Source organism: Aquarana catesbeiana, linkage group LG04 (genome assembly GCF_042186555.1).
Source record: "Aquarana catesbeiana isolate 2022-GZ linkage group LG04, ASM4218655v1, whole genome shotgun sequence".
Lineage (NCBI taxonomy): Eukaryota > Metazoa > Chordata > Amphibia > Anura > Ranidae > Aquarana > Aquarana catesbeiana.
Window position 1 is genome coordinate 477164841 of NC_133327.1, and position 8773 is coordinate 477173613.

Sequence of the window (8773 nt, forward strand, 5' to 3'; positions counted from 1 at the left end):
TAGATCCAGTTATCGGCATTGTGCAGATATGTGTCACTGAAAACTAAAGTTTCTCCATGAGAGTTCTCCCATGACTTTCCTCCCTTTCTTTTGGAGCGTTGGCGCTATGCGCATGTCAGACAGCTTTGGGATTTACACAGCAGGACAGCTGGCACTTGCTAGGTGTCAATAGCAATGTGTGAATCGAAGGAATCTGGGAGGCAGCATACTGTAGGCAGGCACAAACAAAAAAAAAAAAACCACAACAAAACGTTGCCCAACACAGGAAGGGGACATGAAACTCCCTTCTAAAGAACAAACTTATGGGGCTGTTTGTATTGCCATGAAGATCCATGCTCAGGGTTCCCTCCTCCCCTCAGCCGAGGGTGAGTGGTTTCTCCTGCGAGCTCTCTGTTGGCGTGGTGGCAGCTGGTTCCGGCGGGGATCGTTGCCTATTCGGTTCCTCGGGTTTGGGACGAACGCCAGCCAGTCTGGTACCGGAATCGGCTCTGCGGTTAGGAACTCAAAGAAAGCTGGCAGTTCACGCGGGGTGCGTAGGGTGAAGAAGGAAGATTCCTTTCGGAATGTGACCGCCAGCGGGTATCCCCAGCGATATGTGCAGCCGTGGTGTTTGGCAAGCTCCAGAGCCGGTCTCAGCAGCGCTCTCCTCTGAAGCATTGCTCTGGATAGGTCAGGGAGGATTTTAATCATAGCACCGTCCCAATCCACCTCACCTTGATCCCATGCTTTCCTCAGAAGGAGTTCTTTCTGGGTATAACGGTGGAGCCGACACAGAACATCCCGGGGTCTCTCCGGATCGGTCGGCTTGGGGCCCAGTGTTCTATGCACTCGGTCTAATTCCAATAGCGGTGGAGCTGTGCCCAGGAGCTTGTGAAAAATGGCCGTGACCGATGTTGCCAGGTCTTCTGCGGTTGTGGTTTCGGGGATGCCTCGCAGCCGCAGGTTATTGCGGCGGCTGCGGTCCTCCAAATCTTCCAAATGAAGTTGTAGGTCTACCGCCTGTGATGTCTGTGTCTCTTGTGCCCTCTCCAGTGCCGGAACCCGCTGTGTGAGGGATGATACCGTCAGGTCATTAGAGTCTACCTTGGCTGTGAAGTCTTGTACCTTTGTCCTCAGCTCCTGCATATCTCTGCTGTGCGCCTCTTCCAGTCTGAGGATGAGGGACTCCATGTCGGATCTAGAGGGCAAGGCCTCGATATCCGCCTTGGTAGGTAGTGTTTGAAGAATGCTCCGAAGGTCCTCCGGAATGCCGCTGTGCCTCTGTGACGAACTCGCCATGTCTGCTCTGGGTGTCTCTGGGAAGTCAAACACCGAATCTGAGGCCTTGGATGTGTGCGATGGGACCGGTAAGTCTGCTTTGTTCGTCCCGCTCTGGGCTAGACCACGAGGCGACGTAGCGATGGCGCCTGGAGATGTCTTCTGCTGATCCTTGAAATAGCGCTTAATACCACTCCGGGGGGTCAGAAAGCTGGAACCGCTGACTGAAGAACGTGTCTTGTATCTTTTAGTAGATATCATGCCTTGTATATAGTACAGAAAAGCCGTCAAATAGTGGGATACCGAGGGGCAATACCAGGAGCTCACAGAAAATGCTTCCTCACTCGGCCATTGCTAAGCCACGCCCCTCGGCACAATTATTTTTATGCATGATCCGCAGCCACCTCCTCCCAGCCACGTACAAGTCCATGAGTTTCTTGGGACTGTAAATGATCCCTTAAAGACTGCTGCTAATGCTGAGTGCCAGGCTCCACCTTCATGCTGACACAATCCTCCTCTTCCTCCTCCTCCTCGTCCTCTTCCTGTGTAATCGGCGGGCACGCAGGAACACTGTCTGGATAAAGGGGGCCTTGAGAGCTAAGGAAGTCCTCCTCTTCCTGCCTCTGTTCTGCCTCAAGTACCCTGTCCATTATTCCACGCAGCGTGTGCTCCAACAGGTGGACAAGGGGGATAGTGTCACTGATGCATGCACTGTCACTGCTCACCATCCTCATGGCCTCCTCAAATGGTGACAGGATAGTGCATGCATCCCTGATCATGGCTCACTGGCATGGGGAAAAAAAACAAGCTCCCCTGACCCTGTCCTGGTGCCATAGTCACACAGGTACTCATTGATGGCCCTCTGCTGCGTGTGCAGCCGCTGCAGCATGGCCAACATTGAGTTCCACCTGGTGGGAATGTCACAGATTAGGCGGTTCTTGTGCAGGATAAATTCCTTTTAGAGGTCTGCCAGCAGAGCGCAGGTCATATAATGATATGGCCTGTGGAAATGCACACAGACTTTCCTGGCCTGCCTCAGGACATCCTGTAAGCCCGGGCACCTGCCCAAGAATCACTGCACCACCAAGTTAAGGACGTGAGTCAAATAGGGCACATGGGTCAGTTGTCCCTGTCGGAGGGCGGAGAGGAGGTTGGTGCCATTGTTACAAACCACCATATCTGCCTTAAGCTGGCGTGGCGTCAACCACCTCTGAACCTGCCCCTGCAGAGCTGACAGAATCTCTGCCCCAGTGTGGCTCCTGTCCCCCAAGCACACCAGCTCAAGCACCACATGGCATATTTTGGCCTGCATGCTTGCGTAGCTCCTTGAACGCCTACGGAGCACCGCTGGTTCCGAAGACAAATCAGCACAGGAAGAGGCCATGGAGGAAGAAGAAGAGCAGGGGGTGGAGGAGAGAGGTGTGGCAGAATCACCACTAGGCGTGGCGAGGCGTGGTGGTGGAACAACCTCCAACACTACTGCACCCTGTCCTGCATCCTTCCCAGCTGCCAGAAGAGTCACCCAGTGGGCGGTGAAAGATAGGTAACGCCTGCTGTACCATGAGTCAGCGGTAATATGCACCTTACCACTGACCGCCCTGTCCAGCGAGGCAGAGACATTGCCTTCCACATGCCGGTAGAGAGCCGGAATCGCCTTCCGTGAGAAAAAGTGGCATTTGGGAACCTGCCACTGAGGAACCACACATTCCACAAACTCACGGAAGGGGGCAGAGTCTACCAACTGAAAAGGCAGCAGTTGAAGTGCTAGCAATTTAGCCAAGCTAGCATTCAACCACTGGGCATGTGGATGGCTGGGAGCGAACTTCTTTCGGCGGTGCAGCAGCTGGGGCATGGAAATTTGCCTGGTACAATCTGATGTCGGTGTACCGATAGCAGATTGCCCCCAAGTACTTGGCTGTGACACACCTAATTCTACACCTTCATTCCTCTTAGTGCAGGTCTCAGAGAGGACTGAAGGTATAGTGGGGTTGGAGATCCCAGCTGATGAGGAGCAAGATGAGGTCCTCTTTGTTCTTTGGTGTGGGTCCTCTAGGTACGCTTGCCAACGAACTGCATGGCAGTTCAACATATGTCTGGTCAAGCATGTGGTGCCCAAGCGGGAGATGTTTTGGCCACGTGAGATACGCTTGAAACATTTGTTGAAAATAGCAGCGGTTGGATCTGATGCAGTCGTCTCAAAAAAGGCCCACACCAAAGAACTTTTGGAATAACGTGCAGAGACAGCTGAGCCCTGCACATGCGGAGCTCTGCGGTGTGATGCAGTCGGTGTGCTGCCCTTAAGCTGGCCCCTGGAGGGCATCCAGCCTCATTGGTGATGTGCCTCCTCCTCCTCCTCTCTCCTATCAGGCACCCACGTGGAGTCAGTGACCTCATCATCCCCTCCCTCATCACTGGAGCAAAGCTGGCAGTATGCTGTAGCTGGGGGAACATGACTACCAGATTGCTGTCCTTCTTGGGCACCCCCTCTCTCTGGGCTCACGTTACTGCCTTCCTCTAGCTGGGTACCATCATCAGAGCCTTCAAAACACTGGGCATCCTCCTGGAGCATGTACCCAACACCGTGGTCAAACAGTTCGGGGGACTCCTCAGTAGGACATGGTGGGGCTAGGGAAGGAGTGACTGATGCCATTGAGCCGAGGGAAGAGGCCGCGTTGGCAGCTGCTTTGCCAGACAAAGTACCCTGAGCCTGGGTGAGAGAGGATGAGGGGGATGAGGACGGCATGGTCATCCACTCTACCAAGTCTTCCGCATGTTGTGGCTCAACACGGCCAGCTGCCAAAAAAAAGGACAAGCGTGTCCCACGGCCACGTGCAGATGAGTATGCACCGTCTCCACGACCAGCACTGTTGCCTCTAGACACAGAGCCTGCTTGCCCTCTTTTATTGGCTTGTGGCTGTCTGCCTCTCCTTGTTGGCCTTCCAGACATACTAATGGCCTGCAGTGAGATGTAGCTGCACAAAGCTGGGATGTATATATATACTGATACTGCAGCTAGCAGAATCAACTGTAGTATTATTAGTATGAGAACACCAGCAATTGGCTTCAGGTAGCTTTAGGTGCACACTGTGCAGAAGACGCAGTACACAAACTGTAAATACTGTAACTGCCTGCCTGTGGTATTAATAGAAGCAGAACAACAGAAATTGTCTTCAGGTAGCTTTAGGTGCACACTGTGCAGAGGACTCAGTACACTAACTGTAAATACTGTAGCTTCCTGCCTGTGGTATTAATATAGGATCAGAAGAACACCACCAATTTTCTTCAGGTAGCTTTACGTGCACACTGTGCAGAGGACACAGTACACTAACTGTAAATACTGTAACTGCCTGCCTGTGGTATTAATATAAGATCATAAGAACACCACCAATTTTATTCAGGTAGCTTTAGGTGCACACTGTACAGAGGACACAGTACACTAACTGTAAATACTGTAGCTGCCTGCCTGTGGTATTAATAGGATCAGAAGAACACCACTAATTATCTTCAGGTATCTTTAGGTGCACACTGTGCAGAGGATGCACTACACTAACTGTAAATACTGTAGCTGCCTGCCTGTGGAATTAATAGGATCAGAAGAATACCACTAATTTTCTTCAGGTAGCTTTAAGTGCACACTGTGCAGGGGAGGCACTACACTAAATTGTAAATACTGCAGCTGCCTGCGGTACTGTACTAATAGGATCAGAAGAACACCACTAATTTTCTTCAGGTAGCTTTAGGTGCACACTGTGCAGAGAACACAGTACACTAACTGTAAATACTGTAGCTGCCTGCCTGTGGTATTAATAGGAGCAGAACAACAGCAATTGTCTCCAGGTAGCTTTAGACGCTCACAGTGCAGAGGACGCACCACACTAACTGTAAATACTGTAGCTGCCTGCCTGTGGTATTAATAGGATCAGAAGAACACCACTAATTTTCTTCAGGTAGCTTTAGGTGCACACTGTGCAGAGGACACAGCACACTAACTGTAAATACTGTAGCTGCCTGTGGTATTAAAAGGAGCAGAGCAACAGCAATTGTCTCCAGGTAGCTTTAGGTGCACACTGTGCAGAGGATGCACTACACTAACTGTAAATACTGTAGCTGCCTGCCTGTGGAATTAATAGGATCAGAAGAATAACACAAATTTTCTTCAGGTACAGTGGGGCTAAAAAGTATTTAGTCAGCCACCAATTGTGCAAGTTCTCCCACTTAAAAATATGAGAGAGGCCTGTAATTGTCATCATAGGTATACCTCAACTATGAGAGACAAAATGTGGAAACAAATTCAGACAATCATATTGTCTGATTTTTGAAAGAATTTATTTGCAAATTATGGTGGAAAATAAGTATTTTGTCAATATCAAAAGTTCATCTCAATACTTTGTTATATATCCTTTGTTGGCAATGACAGAGGTCAAACGTTTTCTGTAATGCCGCATACACACGATCGGACTTTCTGGCATACTTGGTCCGGCAGACTTTCCGACGGACTTTGTCCGCCAGGTGCGCCGGACTTAAAAACGGACGGACTTTCCGGCGGGCTAAGTCCGCCCGTCTTTCCGATGGACTTTCACCGGAGTTACGGCGGACTTTCAGAATGAACGGACTTGCCCACACATGGACAAGTCCGTTCATTTTGAACGTTACTCAGGTACGACGGGACTAGAAAAGGAAGTCAATCTTGCAGCTTTTATCGGCGAGATTGACACCTTGCGAGCCCCGTTGCGGGGCATACCAGGCCCTTAGGTCTGGTATGGGTTATAAAGGGAACCCCCTACGCTGAAAAAGCGGCGTGGGGTCCCCCCTAAAATCCATACCAGACCCCGATCCGAGCACGCAGCCCGGCCGGTCAGGAAAGGGGGTGGGGACGAGCGAGCGCCCCCCCTCCTGAACCGTACCAGGCCGCATGCACTCAACATGGGGGGTGGGTGCTTTGGGGGAGGAGGCACCCTGCGGGGCCCCCCCACCCCAAAGCACCTTGTCCCAATGTTGATGAGGACAAGGGCCTCTTCCCGACAACCCTGGCTGTTGGTTGACGGAGTCTGGGGGCGGGGGGCTTATCGGAATCCGGGAGCCCCCTATAAGAGGGCCCTGCACGCTGTGCAGAGGACGCACTACACTAACTATAAATACTGTAGCTGCCTGCCTGTGGTATTAATAGGATCAGAAGAACACCACTAAGTTTCTTCAGGTAGCTTTAGGTGCGCACTGTGCAGGGGACGCACTACACTAAATTGTAAATACTGCAGCTGCCTGCGGTACTATACTAATAGGATCAGAAGAACACCACTAATTTTCTTCAGGTAGCTTTAGGTGCACGCTGTGCAGAGGATGCACTACACTAACTGTAAATACTGTAGCTGCCTGCCTGTGGTATTAATAGGATCAGAAGAACACCACTAAGTTTCTTCAGGTAGCTTTAGGTGCGCACTGTGCAAGGGGACGCACTACACTAAATTGTAAATACTGCAGCTGCCTGCGGTACTATACTAATAGGATCAGAAGAACACCATTAATTTTCTTCAGGTAGCTTTAGGTGCACACTGTGCAGAGAACGCACTACACTAACTTGTAAATACTGCAGCTGCCTGCGGTACTGTACTAATAGGATCAGAAGAACACCACTAATTTTGTTTAGGTAGCTTTAGGTGCACACTGTGCAGAGGACGTACTAAACTAACTTGTAAATACTGCAGCTGCCTGTGGTACTGTACTAATCGGATCAGAAGAACACCACTAATTTTCTTCAGGTAGCTTTAGGTGCACACTGTGCAGAGGATGCACTACACTAATTTGTAAATACTACAGCTGCCTGTAGTACTGTACTAATAGGATAATAAGAACACCACTAATTTTCTTCAGGTAGCTTTAGGTGCACACTGTGTATAGGACGCACTACACTAACTGTAAATACTGCAGCTAATAGGACTAATAGGATCAGAAGAACACCAGCAATTTTCTTCAGGTAGTTGTAAATACTGTAAAAACACCTGCCTGCCTGTCAGTAGTAGGAAGAGAATAACAGGAACGGATCTAGCTAAACTGAATGCAGTGTGTATATATATATACAGGTAAAAGCCAGTAAATTAGAATATTTTGAAAAACTTGATTTATTTCAGTAATTGCATTCAAAAGGTGTAACTTGTACATTATATTTATTCATTGCACACAGACTGATGCATTCAAATGTTTATTTCATTTAATTTTGATGATTTGAAGTGGCAACAAATGAAAATCCAAAATTCCGTGTGTCACAAAATTCGAATATTACTTAAGGCTAATACAAAAAAGGGATTTTTTAGAAATGTTGGCCAACTGAAAAGTATGAAAATGAAAAATATGAGCATGTACAATACTCAATACTTGGTTGGAGCTCCTTTTGCCTCAATTACTGCATTAATGCGGCGTGGCATGGAGTCGATGAGTTTCTGGCACTGCTCAGGTGTTATGAGAGCCCAGGTTGCTCTGATAGTGGCCTTCAACTCTTCTGCGTTGTTGGGTCTGGCATTCTGCATCTTCCTTTTCACAATATCCCACAGATTTTCTATGGGGCTAAGGTCAGGGGAGTTGGCTGGCCAATTTAGAACAGAAATACCATGGTCCGTAAACCAGGCACGGGTAGATTTTGCGCTGTGTGCAGGCGCCAAGTCCTGTTGGAACCTGAAATCTCCATCTCCATAGAGCAGGTCAGCAGCAGGAAGCATGAAATGCTCTAAAACTTGCTGGTAGACGGCTGCGTTGACCCTGGATCTCAGGAAACAGAGTGGACCGACACCAGCAGATGACATGGCACCCCAAACCATCACTGATGGTGGAAACTTTACACTAGACTTCAGGCAACGTGGATCCTGTGCCTCTCCTGTCTTCCTCCAGACTCTGGGACCTCGATTTCCAAAGGAAATGCAAAATTTGCTTTCGTCAGAAAACATGACTTTGGACCACTCAGCAGCAGTCCAGCTCTTTTTTTCCTTAGCCCAGGTGAGACGCTTTTCGCGCTGTTTCTTGGTCAACAGTGGCTTGACACGAGGTATGCGGCAGTTGAAACCCATGTCTTTCAAGCGTCTCTTGGTGGTGGATCTTGAAGCACTGACTCCAGCAGCTGTCCACTCCTTGTGAATCTCCCCCACATTTTTGAATGGGTTTTTTTTCACAATCTTGACTAGGGCGCGGTGATCCCTATCGCTTGTACACTTTTTCTGACCACAGTTTTTCCTTCCCTTTGCCTCTCTATTAATGTGTTTGGACACAGAGCTCTGAGAACAGCCAGCCTCTTCAGCAATAACCTTTTGTGTCTTTCCCTCCTTGTGCAATGTGTCGATGGTCGCCTTTTGGACAGCTGTCAAATCTGAAGTCTTCCCCATGTTTGTGTAGGCTTCAGAACTGGACTGAGAGACCATTTAAAGCCCTTTGCAGGTGTTTTGAGTTAATCAGCTGATTAGTTTGTGGCACCAGGTGTCTTCAAAATTTAACCCTTACACAATATTCTAATTTTGTGACACACGGAATTTTG